This window comes from Macaca mulatta, chromosome 15 (genome assembly GCF_049350105.2).
Source record: "Macaca mulatta isolate MMU2019108-1 chromosome 15, T2T-MMU8v2.0, whole genome shotgun sequence".
NCBI lineage: Eukaryota > Metazoa > Chordata > Mammalia > Primates > Cercopithecidae > Macaca > Macaca mulatta.
In genome coordinates this window covers 50,367,065-50,380,867 of record NC_133420.1, presented here as the reverse complement: position 1 = coordinate 50,380,867, position 13,803 = coordinate 50,367,065, and the positions used below count along the sequence as shown (strand labels likewise).

The 13,803-nt window shown below is 40.3% G+C and overlaps 1 long non-coding RNA gene across 1 annotated transcript; it reads left to right on the top strand.

Annotated features, from left to right (window-relative positions):
• Positions 1-3,396: 3,396 nt before the first annotated feature.
• On the top strand, positions 3,397-9,547 carry LOC144335165 (uncharacterized). Its single transcript, XR_013405658.1, has 2 exons — positions 3,397-3,748; positions 7,488-9,547. It is a non-coding gene; the product is annotated as an uncharacterized LOC144335165 (long non-coding RNA).
• The last annotated feature ends 4,256 nt before the right edge of the window (positions 9,548-13,803 follow it).

The window sequence follows — 13,803 nt, the reverse complement described above, 5'->3', positions numbered from 1 at the left end:
AGTTATCTTGGCAGCGAAAAGGATGAGACTGATTTCCACAGTTCTGGCTGGAGTTCGCTTAATCCACTTTCCTTCAGGATCGGTTGGTCACTGGGCCTCTCAGTTTCTTCATTTGCAAAATGAGAGGGCTGGACCAGATTAGTGGTTCTCAAATATACAGTCTTGGAGAGGTGCTGGCCTATGTTGGAGTCAAATCCATGACATCCTGCTCAGATAACTTCCTGACTGTTCTATGTTGGGATACTAGGGAGAAAAATTGCTCCTTGCTGTGAATAGCCACATAGAAAAAAACACTGGCATGTCCTTTCCTGCCACCCTCACCAGCCAGACTCCTGGGCTACCTTAGTGAACTTTCTTTTCAGCTTTGGGCCAAAACAGGGAAGAACACTGCTAGAGATATGGCGGAGTAGCTCATTAACTTCTCTGAAGTGCCCAGAATATTATGAATTCAAGGAAGTAGTGAAAGTGTATGCTTTTCATTTTTATATACATTTCTTTGAAATTTGATTTTTGATGACAGCATTAAAAATGAAGTGACCAAACTATTTGGAGACTCAAGTTCACTCTATTTTACTATATTGCATAGGGACTTTCCCAGCTGACAACTTCTGTCAAGGAAAATATTATCTACAGCATAACTCATAAAATAACATTTTACATTCTATTTTTAATTTTAAAATGTAAAAAGCCTATCTTTTAAAAAGAGTGTTAGATTGCCAAGATTTTTTTTTTTCTTTTTGAGGTTATGCCTTTTGTTTTTGAGGGGTAGGCTGTTAAAATTCTCATTCTTTTATGAAGTGATTGTGACAATTGATGGAACCTGATTTTATTATTTTTAAAATTATACTGCTTGGAATAAAGTAATAAAAAGTTAGACTCAGGATTGCTTTCCCCTTTTAAAAAAAACTTCCATGGCTCATGAAGTAAAAAAAAAAAAAACTTGAAGAAAAATTTAGGAAGAATTTATTAATTATATCTCTAATGTAAAGAAGCAGATTCACCAATGTAGCTTGGGAGGGCAGTCTTAGTTCTACAGAACTAAAAATTTAACTCTGTGTCTAGTAACAGACTAAATAGACTAGGGGTATATAAAAGGACTATCCCTGGCATCACACTTGGAAGATGAGACCAGGGCTGAAACAATTTGATGTCTAGACAAGTCATTGGTGCTGGCTGTCTGGTAATTATAGATTTATATCAAACAGCTTAGCTTGGCATTCAAGTCTCTTTGTGATCTTATTTCCACCTGCCATTAGAACCTTATTTGTCTCCTTCTTCAGAATCCCTTGGGTCCTTAAACTCTGTGCCCAGGACATCCCTGGCAGCCTGGAAAAAGTGTGGACCTCTTCTGAAAGTAAGGATTTGAAATCATTAAATAAAATACATAGTATTGCAAAGGAAAACAATGATGTTAAGATATGATTATCAAAATAACTGAAAGTGTGATAGGGTTATTAACATGCTTCTTCACTAACACATCAAAAAACAAGCTCTAGCATTAGGTCTAATGCCATTGGAATTTTGAAGTTAAAATGAGTGTAAATGCTATTCTAAGGTATCTTCAACAAAAGTGACGTGTTATAAAAATATCTGTGATTTCTACCGATACAAGGTCAAGGTGCTATTAATACTACTGTGGTTTGTTGTCTGCATTCACACTTGAAGAAAATGCTAGATTTCAGTGTGAATTCAGTGAGGATTTTGTTTTCTTTTTAATTTGCCATCTCTGAATTCTATCCACTGACCTTTTCAGGAATCCATGCACCCCAGTTTAAGAACCCCTGCTAGTCAAACCTATGCTAGTTTTTCTAAATATTCCTGATGTTTTCTTGCCCAAGTTTATTATGTTTTTTTTTCCCCAATCTGAAATAGTCTCAGAGCCCTCTTCTTATAAATATGAATTCTACCCATCCAGCTATCACCTCTTCCAAGTTTTCTTTGAGTTTTCTATGGCATAATCATCTCTGTATTATCCAAGGTTCCACAGCCCTGCATCTGTCATTTCTGATAGCTCTTGTAAGGTATCTATTGTACAGAGGTGATACACAAATTAATTCTCATGCTATCCTTGTATTATCTGCCCCATTCTATAAATTTATTGGAGATCACATCTGTACTTGATTCCTATCTCTTTCTCTTGAGGTGTTTTCAAATACAGGTGTTGGCCCTGACCACCACACCCAGTGTATTCAGAATTAACCAGGTTTCATTTCCCTCACTATAGGGCTCATAAAATGTCACTAGACTCCCTAAATAGCTCATGCCAAATATAAATAACCACTGCTCCCTAAATGTATTTCCTTAACCTGAGACCTGCTGCTTCTTTCACTTAACCTGCTCTGTTCCTTCCAACTATAATGTTCTCCTCCCAACCCATGTATGCCTGTAAAAATCTTAAATGGCCTTAAAGATCAATTTTTTAATTATTATTATACTTTAAGTTCTAGGGTACATGTGCACAACCTGCAGGTTTGTTACATATATATACATGTGCCATGTTGGTGTGCTGCACCCATTAACTTGTCATTTACATTAGGTATATCTCCTAATGCTATCCTTCCTCCCTCCCCGCACCCGACAACAAGCCCTGGTGTGTGATGTACCCCTTCCTGTGTCCATCAGTGATGGACTGGATTAAGAAATTGTGGCACATATACACCATGGAATACTATACAGCCATAAAAAAGGATGAGTTCATGTCCTTTGTGGGGACATGGATGAAGCTGGAAACCATCATTCTCAGCAAACTATCGCAAGGACAAAAAACCAAACACCGCATGTTCTCACTCATAGGTGGGGATTGAACAATGAGAATACTTAAAGATCAATTTCAAATGTCACTGTCAAAAGAAGCCATCTCTACTCTCTCTCCCCAACTGAGTATGATCTGTAAGTCCACATAGCACATTGCCATCACTTAGCATCACATTCTGCCTTATTTTGCACTTGTCCGTGCATTTCTTTCTTCTCTTCCCATTAGACAAACAGCTGTATAGAATAGAAACTGATGATTTTCTCTCTTCCTTTTGGTTCTAGCATAGCTAATAAATATGAAATGGAACACTTCCTAGTTCATCTGACTGAAACAACCCACACAAAATTTCTTGGTCTTAAATTTGAGCAGGAAACCTCAAAAAAAAAAAAAAAAATCAAATGTCACCTCCTACTTCCTGTCTCCCTACTTTGGGCTCAGGACAAGCCTGAAATGGTCCCTGTTGAAATTGGTTTTCTTTGGCCAAAGCCATAACAAGCCTTGAGGTGTGGGTGGGAAGAAAAAACAAAATCAAGTTTTCAAATCTGAAAAATAATCAGTCTTGGCATGGGTTTTTCTGAGGCCTGCCATGAAGACATGTTTGTCCTCATTTTATTTGCTAAGCAAACTTTTTCTTTCTATAGGACAACCTATGTGCAGATGCAGAACCTGGGGACCAGACAAGGCAGCAGCCCTGGCAACCTATTAACTATAGATGGAAATATAAATAGCTTAGCTCTGCATCCAGAACTCTTCGTGGTCTTCACCCAACCTGCTGTTACAAACTTAACTCCTCCTCCTCTTCAGCTCACCAACTCTGGCTCAGCACAGCCCAACCAACATTTATCATGCCCTGCACTGCACCGAGAAACTGGAAAGGCACTGGAGTTACTAGGATGGGCAAGACTCAGACCATTCCTTTGGCAGGGACCATATTTGGTGTTTCTCAAGAAGGAGCATTGTTACCCAACCAGGAAAGAGAGAAGACAGATACAGGTAAGACTTTAAACCATACTGCAGAAAATTATAGTGCCAAAACAGAACTGGGTTTGATTGTGTAGGTCCTGTAGGTACCAAGTATATTTATATTATAATAGCCTTTTACAAAATTGCAACTTTTTGTCTTATGGTAACTTTTGCCAAATTATTTAATCTCTCCAAGCCGTGGTTTACTCATCTTTAAAATGGATGCTAGCATGCATAGTAACTATTTCAAAAACAGGTTTTTGCATCAGTACTGGATGAAAAGTGCTTTGCAAATTATCAGATATTATTTTATTTTTACCAGTTTCTATATACATTGTATAAGCAGTCTTACATAGGCCGTAGGGAAAGAGAACGATGTGAGACAGCTAGAACCTTTTCCAAGTTACATACATAAATCACTTGGTGACCCCACATAGATCATTTTATTTTTTCTATCCCTTGTGCTGGATTTCGAAGACAAGGAAGATTGTATCTGCTTTACATCTACCTCTTCCAAAACAGAGAAGATTTAGAGTCCAGGAGACAGGGAGTACCTATGGGAAAACTGAAGGCACAACTTTTTTTCATTATCTCTTTCTCTTTCTCTTTCTCTCTCTCTCTGAATTAAACTTTGGCAAAGACAATTTTAAAAATAGATATATTTTTTATTTTCTAAGGCTGGCAACGTTTTCAACTTAGAAAGCAAGAGTACTTAACTGCTAAAAAGACCTGGTTTTTATTTCAAACTTGGAGATGTATCACAAATAGGTTGAGGTCAAACGATGCATTTCTACCTTGGATAATAAGGAAGTGCAGCAGTGGGCAGATGACTGTAGTGGAAAGAACATCAGAACTGGGGTGAGGATGCCTGGGTTGAAATTCCTGTTTTGTTTTTCATTAGCTATTTGACAGTGAGCAAATTAGTTCACTTGTCTGGTTCTTAATTTCCTTGTATGTCAAGTAATAACAGCACCATCTATTTTATAGAATTTCAAGTCCGCATTATATGGACTGCTTTTATATTCAGTATATTTATTCTTGATGTAGCTGATGAATTTGGAAAATGTCGTGTAAAAGCCTACTTAAATTTTGTAAATCTTTATTGATGCCCCATGGAAAAACATCTCTACTTTTCTTCTCTATCTTCACTCACTCCCATGGTGATCCCCTGGTATTTCATGATCTTGGATACTATTTATATGTTCATGATTCTCATCTCTCTGGAAACTCTATGTCTCCATTTGAATGTCCAATGAGCATCTCAAACTTATCATATGCAACATGTGTTTCCAATCTTCTCTTTCCAACCTGCTTCACCTACAATTATCCTCCTTTCTGTGAATAGCAACGTTTTTCAGTTGCTGAGGCTCAAAAACCTTGGAGTCTTTCTTGACCTCCTCCCCTTTCTAACCCCCATTCAAGCTATCAGCAAATTCTGGAGGCCTTCCCTATGATCATAACATGTTCCAGAATCCCACCACTACCTACCATCTCCAAATATCACACACCAATCCAAGACACCATTTATTCTCACCTGGATTCTTACAGCAGCTTCCTGACTAGTCTCTGCTTTTCTTTCTTTCTTTTTTTTTTTTTTTTTTTTTGAGATGGAGTTTTTCTCTTGTTGCCCAGGCTGGAGTACAACGGTGCGATCTCAGCTCACTGCAACCTCTGCTTCCGGGGTTCAAGCAATTCTTCTGCCTCAGCCTCCCAAGCAGCTGGGACTACAGGCATGTGCCACCACGCCCGGCTAATTTTGTATTTTTAGTAGAGATGGGGTTTCTCCATGTTGGTCAGGCTCGTCTTGAACTCTCGACCTCAGGTGATCTGCCCTCCTCGGCCTCCCAAAGTGCTGGGATTACAGGCATGAGACACCATGCCCAGCTAGTCTCTGCTTTTGTACTTGCTCCTGTAGAAACCTCTGAACATGGTGGCCAGTGCCATTCTATTTTAAAAAAATAAGTTTGATCCTGTCACTCCTCTGTTCAAGACCTTCCTAAGACTTTCAACTTGAACTGACTCAAGTCCAAGTTCTTACCCTAGTCCCCCAGGCCTGTGTGGCCTCTCTGACCTCTAGTTTCCTCCCCTCCAGCCTCACTGGTCCCTTTGGTGCCCCTGAGTACTCTGCCCTGTTCTTATCAGGACTTTCCTTCTGGTGGCTTCTTCTGCTCCCACCTAGCTCCATGTCCTGCACTCTCACCTCCTTCAATCTTTGCCTAAATGTCAACTTCCCAGACCACCCACTTAAAATTGCACCCCCAATTCCTGCCCCCTCACCTCCCTTCCTTGCTTTATTTTTATTCACAGCACTTTTCATCTTCTGACATTCTGTGTTCCACTTACAACTAGAATATAAACCCTATGAAAAAAGGCCATTTTGTTTTATGCACTGACTTATTCCTCTGTAACTGTGCTTGACCCTAGTAGGCATTTATTAAATAATTGTTGAATGAGTGAATAAATGAATAGGACATTCTATTAAGTGTAAGGAACATCATCGGCTCATGTACTCCTCATAATAACTATTGGTTACATTATCTCCATTTTGCAAACGAATTAACTGAAACTCTTAGAGATTAAATAATTTGCTTGTGTTTATTCAATAGCATATTTATTGTGAGAGTCAAATCAGGTGTGGCAATTTGCAAATTCGTGTTGTTTCTATTAGGCTACAAAACATAATACATTTTTAAAGGAGCCTAAAATTTATGCTTAGGTTTTTGTTGTTGTTGTTTACATTTTCTGGTCCTACCTCCTTGCTCTCTACTGGGTTGGTTAGGTAGGAGAATATTCTGTGCCCCGTACACATCCCAGAGAGACCTTCTGTACATGTGCTGAGCCTCGGCTCTGTTCCCAGATAGAATCCTGTTTCTATCCCCTCTCATCTGGGGCATGAGAGTGTGGAAGGCCAGGCTGGGGAGGGCTGGTGTTTCATGCGAATGTCTCTACTGTTGATGAGCCCCGCTTGACTGCGTGTCCTAGCTCCCCGAAGCCTCCTTCATAGTCAGGCAGACTTCTGTCTCCAGTCTTTTAAAACCATTTTTTTTTTCTTTCCTTTACACAGCTTTCTGTCTCCTTCTCTTAGCTTGACATTGTGTCTAGCTGCACAGGCCACGTGGGCTATTTTTACTGACAGCAGTCACCAGCCCATATGGTTCCCATTACCACAAACTGTTACCTTCATTGACACCAGTTTCCAAGTGAGTGGATGGTGGACAAGGAGGATGTCGAGTCCACATGGCCAGTCACAGGGCTCACAGGGTTTGCCTTGGCAGGGATGTTGATCTTGATGAATGTCCTTTTAAACAAAATTGGGTTGGACAAAATGCTGATTAATTACTTAGGTATTTTGTTCTTCCTTTTCCCCTCCATGTTCATTTTAGTAGGTTTTCAAGAGCGTCAAGTTTCAAAGGTAGTTGCTTTTTATAGAGAGACAGATTTGAGTTTTGTTTCTTTCCATTTTTTTGGAGCTTGCTGCATGGTGGTAGCTCCATAGGCGATGATGCTTATTAGCCTCTGGGGGAGTGAAAACCAATAGCGCACAGCTTTCAGTGCAGAGTCTATGAGTTTGTGATGAGATAAAGTGAATCCTGAGAATTCCCTTTCTCTGGAAAGAGGGTTAGAGACCCTCAGGGTGTCAGTACTATTGATAACATCTCTTTCTGCATAGAAAACACTTTATAATTCGCAAAACATTTTCAAATGCACCATCTTATTTGCATCTCACAACCTCGCTATGAGATTGAGGTTTTTCATCTTCATTTTATAGGTGAGAAAACAGAAGCTGTGAGAGGCTGACTTTCCCAAGTCTGCATGGCTAGCAAGAATCCAGGATGGGATTCAACCTCAGCTTCCTGGATTTCAGACCAGAGCTCAAGCCTCAACACTATGGCTGCCTCAATGACCTGAAACAAAACCGGGCAGGGCATGTTCAAGGACATAAGCTAGCAGCTCACAATGGGGCCTGATGGGACATGTTGCATCGAAACTAGAAGTTGGCATTGAGACCCAGGCTCACTGTGGCACTACAAAGCTGCCGCCACATCAGCTGGATGACACTGAAATGGACGAGAACAAAAGGCTTTTTCCTGCAGTGTGTAGTGTCCCCTTACCAAGGCCCAGGAGCTATTGTGATGCTCTGAGCAGAAAGCTTCCAGAGCAGTGAGTAGGTGAAAAGGAGAATTCTGGGCTGAGAATGAGATTTCAGACAAAGGCGAGTCACTCTGAGGCCCTACTAGCCCAGCCAGGCTAGTAGGCTCTTTGATCAGAACCTTCCCACCGGGCCCACCAAGGTCTTCTCTTCCCTTCCACTTCCTCCAGCTTCGCTTGTCTCCTTTCAGCTCCTCAGTCACAGAGCTCTTTCTTAAAGTCTTTGGCCACATTGTTCTCTTTACCTGGAACATTCCTCCCTGTTCTCTGCAAGGCAGACTCTTCCACATAAAGGTTCCCATCTCAGAAAGTCTTTTTGTGGCCACTGTAGTTGGTTAGATGGTGACCTCTCCAACAAGACACATCCAAATTCTAACCCCTGGAACCTATAATGGTGACTTTGTTTGGAAAAAGGGTCTTTGCAGGTGTAATAAAGTTCAGGGTCTCCAGGTGAGATCATTCTGGATTGAGGTGCGTCCTGAATTCTATGCCAGGTGTCCTTATAAGAAGAGGAGAGAAATCAGAGACATTTAGGGAGAAGAAGGTAATGTGGCGGCGGTGGCAAAGATGGAGTGGGCAGCCCACGTCAAGGGATACGGACAGCCAGCAGAGACTGGAAGAGGCAAGGAAGATTCTCCCCTAGAGCTGTCAGAAGGAAAGCAGCCTTGCTGATTTGATTTTGGATTTCTGACTTCTGGAGCTATAAGACTCTATATTTCTGTTATTTTTCAGCCATCAAGTTTGTGGGGATTTTTTATAGTAGATCTAGAAAACTAATACAGTCACCTAATCCAAGTAACACCTTCACCCTCCCCACATACACACTGTTGGAATTCACTGCTAATTTCACATTTGCCTCTTTCGTGCCAATGATTGATTTCTAACTCTACTATCATTTGAGATGTCTTGTGTTTTGTCCGTATTTCCTCTTCATGTCTCTTTATGCTATCCTTGGCTGAGATAGTTGGCTGATAGTTTTGCGGAAATGTTGGTCAGGTATTTTGTAGACTGTCCCTCCATTGGAATTCAATGTTTTCCTCATGATTAGACAGGGATTATGGTTTTTTTTAAAAAAGAAGATCTCACAGATGTAAAGTGACACTCTTATCACATCATATCTAGGGTACTCACCATCAGTAATATTTATCGCTGTTGGTAGTAACCTTGGTCATTTCGCCAAGGCAGTGCTTGTCAGGTTTCTCCACTGTACAGTTCCTCTTTTTTTTAAATTTCTATATTGTACTCTAGAAGGGAGTCCCTATGAGAAGTTATAATTCATTTTTAAGCTACAGTTATGCTTTGATTTAATAAGCAACACTTTAAATAACATCCACATTGATTGTCACAACTGTCTCAATGGAAAACTAAGAGTCAGAGAGGTTAAGCTATCTTCCCAAAGTCAAACAACTAATAAGTAGAGAATGGAGACGAATTGTTAGATCTGACTCCAAACTCTGACCTTCTCACCATCCTCTTTTTATACTGCTTCCTTAGAGTAGTAATCAACTAAATTCTTAGCATAAACTTTCAAATGTCCTGGGTCTTGCTCTGCTGAGAATGAAATAGAAAAGCGGGTTGACAGGAAGGAAATAATTTACCATCTGCACTGTCTCTGGAAACGTTTAATATTCAGATCTATTCTATATACCAACATAAATAGTAAACTAAAGTCCATATGTATTCAAATTTCCTTAGTTTATCTTTGTGCCCCTAACACTATGAATAAGAGCCATACATCATGTCAGCTCTGCCTGGCACACCTGGGGGCCTCATACTCTAGCTTTGACAATCTAACCCACTCATAGCAGAGAGCTGTGGAAGGGCACAAAATGCTTTAGGATCATTATCAAAGACTATAGGAAAAAATTAATGTAACATCTTATGATATCACAGTTTAAAGGACTTGAAGGCTCAGAATGGTAGTAACTTACTGAAGGGTACCCAGGGAGATATCGGTAACAGGAACTAGAAACCAGGTCTTTGATTTAGCTCAAGGCTCTCTCTATTGAAGACAAGTGGCTTCCAAGAAGAAGCATCTCATGGTTGATCATTATTCACACTTGGCAGGCTCCACTGATAAAAGCTTAGTCTGAAAAATGGACTTCCTATTACTGGTGAGTCATTGTCTTCATATCATCTTGACTCCAGCTGACTGGCCAAGTAGGGACATGTAGCTAATTCCTTATGAGCTTCATCTGTTCCTCATGAATAAATCTTTAACCTCTAGGCTAACCAGGGCTGATGATGAAGGCACCCAAACATAGTAAGTACATAAACAGACTGAAACCAAAGAAAAAGGGAGAGACTCAAGGATCCCATGTGTGCTATCTTCCTGTCCTACAGGGAAGACATCCTGCTTCCATTGAGGTCATTTCAAGAGCTTGGGTGAGGACCACGTAAGAAGAGACTTAGTCCGCATAACCAAGGACAGAAATCAGGTGACATGGGCTGGATATATTTTCTTGTATAGGATTCAATGAGATCACAACATCAAGGACTACTGCAGTAAGTCAATGGCATCTAAAAATGCTCAGAGTAGATTCCTTTTAGGTATTTGTGTAACAGCTTCAGTAGTGGCAAAGATTTGTGTAGAAATTTCTCTTCTGTGTTATCTCCAGCAAGTTTAATGACATGATTGTTAACATTTTTTATAAAGGAATACATTAAAGCTCAGAGAAGTTAAATCTCCTGCCCAAGACTATGGAATTGTAGGTGAATTTAAGATTTTAGCTGTGATCTTTTGACTTCCCACTTTGATGGTGACCATCCCTGTCTCCTATTTCTACTTAAAACACAAATCTTTTGATCCTACATATTCCATGCTCCATTCTAAGTTCAGATATTCTAATTCTAATTCTAACGCTAATTTTAATGTGTTAGTCCATTTGCATTGCTATAAAGGAATACCTGAGATTGGGTAATTTATAAAGAAAAGAAGCTTATTTAGTTCACTGTTCTGCAGGCTGTACAAGAAGCACGGAGCCAGCATCTGCTTCTGGTGGGGACCTCTGGAAGCTTGCAATCATGGTAGAAAGCAAAGAGGGAGGCGGTATATCACACGATGAAAGAGGAGCAAGAGAGATGGGGAACTGCCACAATCTTTTAAACAACCGGATCTCATGCAAATTCCTTATGACTCTTTACTGCAAAGAGGGCACCCAGCCATTCATGAGAGATTCACCCCCATAATCCAACATCCCCCAACAGGCCCCAGCCTCAACACTGGGGATCACATTTCAACATGAGATTTGGAGGGGACACACATCCAAACCACATCTGTTAACAACCAAAAAAGAAGTAGCAAGAGATGGACAAGATATTTTAATTCTGTAAATGAAAAAATAAAAGGGGAGTGCTTGGGAACTTCGGGGTGGATTTTTAAGGGAGAGTCTTTTGTTGCTTCAGAGATGATGAAAGACACCAGATACACTAGGGAAGTGGCAGAGGAAGAGAAGACTAACATATAAATAGGGTTAGCTAAAGGGATGGGTGTGCTTTAAAATGAGGAGTGGAATGGTGGGGTGTCTCAACTTTGTACCTCTTTGAAGCTTTCCCTTCAGGCACATTCCTTTCCTTTGTGCTCACCCACTTACATTTCTTACCATGTGTAGCTCTCCCTGCATAGCTGTTCTCATAGGGGTCATCTCTTTCCTTATTCTATGAGCACCCCAAGTCCAGGAGCTGTTCTGGTTCATTTCCATTAGTCCAGCAGTGCCCTGTAGGGAGCTAGACACAATGCAGACCTCAGACTATTGCTGATTGATTAAATGAATAAATGGATGAATGAATAACAATTGAAGAAATAGGTTGAAGCTATTACACGTCTACCTTTTGGAGACTTTCCATTCTGGGACATCACAACAGGTTTCAAGCACATTTCCTTTCAAGTGTAAATGTAAATGCCAGTTAAGCAGAAGGAATCTCTGGAAATAATGGTGGTGGAAGACAAATGGTAACTAACTCTATCATAGACCAGAGATCAGAAACTTCTTTTGATAATAGATCTTCCTACAGTGGGAAGACAATGAAACTGCGACAATGTTTTGAGGGACTTGATGGAAAGAGTCATGTATGGGAGACAAAGATTATAAGACCATAGACAGACATAGAGAGAGAAAACAGAAAAAATGTGAATCACTTTCTTATTGAGATGAAATTAATGTAACATGAAGGTAACTATTTTAAAATGAACAATTTGCTGATATTTAGTACATTTATAACATGCAACCACCACTTCTATCTATCCAAAATATTTTTATCATCCAGAAGGGAAATACCATACCCACCAAGAAGTGGTTCCTCAATCCTCTTGTGCCTGGTAACTGTCAATCTGTGTTCTGTCTCTGTTGATTTACTCAGCCTGGATATTTTATTAATATTTAAGTGGGACTATATGATACAATGCAATCTCTTATGTCTGGCTTCTTTCACTTAGCATAATGTTTTTAAGATTTATCGTGTCATAGCATTTACTGGTACTTATTTCCTTTTCATGGCTGAATAATAATCCATTGTAGACTTATGTACCACATTTGGTTTGTCCATTCATCAGCTAATGGATGTTTGGGTTGTTTTTACCTTTTGGCTATTATGAATCATGCTGCTATGCATGTCCATGTACTTGTCTGAGTAGCAGAAAAAATTGTTTTAAAGTCTAAATTCTAAGCAAACATCTGACTTCAAAGTGAGAAGCCAAAGAAAAGGGAGAATTCAACAAGGGGGTCTGGGGGAAGAGGCATTTTACTTGCCCTCCAGGGAGTATATTGTGAGGCACTGAGACAAGGAGAGCTGTATTTGAAAAGTGCTCCATGCTCACTAAAGGGAAGATTCTGAATATGAGGAAAATGAAGGTGGTTTCCAGATGACAAACTAATTCCATCAGTCAGAGAATGAAGGCCATTCATGCTCCCTTTTCCAAGACTCCCTTTTGTCTATAAACAAACTACAGAGCCTCTCCTAATATATTGTTTCTGGTTGCAGACATGACAACAGACTCAGTTTGCTTTCCCTACGTCAGTCTTTCCTCCAGAGCCCAGGAGTTGGGGATGAGGGCGGTGGAAGGAAGAGGGAGGAGGGAAAGGAATAAGTTTCTTGTAGAACACTGCTGGACAGGAAAAACACCGGCAAGGAAAGCTAACTTACCATGTCTTGGGCACTGCATGACATGTTTTCTCACAGATCATCTCATTCAACAGCCCTGTGACATGGGCATGCATAATATTTTCATTTTACGATAGAAGAAACTAAGGCTCAGACAGGTTAAGCAATTTATCCAAGATCATGCCACTCATTAGTGATGGAGCAAGCCTTCAACCCCAGGTCCTATGTTCTTCATTACTGCAGTGACTGCAACCCTTTAGTCTTCCCTAAGCATGACCAAAATACTGATTGATTTCCTCTTTTTACCAAGCCCTGGGGTTGGATTATCATTCAGGAACTTTTAAGGATAACAACAAACATTCCTTGAAAATAATTAAACCCACTTTGACTGGGCAAGGTGGCTCACACCTGTAATCCCAGCACTTTGGGAGGCCGAGGCGGGCAGATCATGAGGTCAGGAGATCAAGACCATCCTGGCTAACATGGTGAAACTCTGTCTCAACTAAAAACAGAAAAAATTAGCCGGGCGAGGTGGCGGGCGCCTGTAGTCCCAGCTACTCAGGAGGCTGAGGCAGGAGAATGGCGTGAACCTGGGAGGCGGAGCTTGCAGTGAGCCAAGATGGCGCCACTGCACTCCAGCCTGGGCGACATAGTGAGACTCTGTCTCAAAATAATAATAATAATAATAATAATAATAAAATAATAAAAAAATTAAATCCACTTTTTATAGCTAAGTAGAATGTCTTAAGCAGTACCTTCAGCCAAATGAATGATGAAGCTAGAATGCCCACTACAGTGAACTGAACGGAAACTCTGCTAACAGGTGACATTTACTG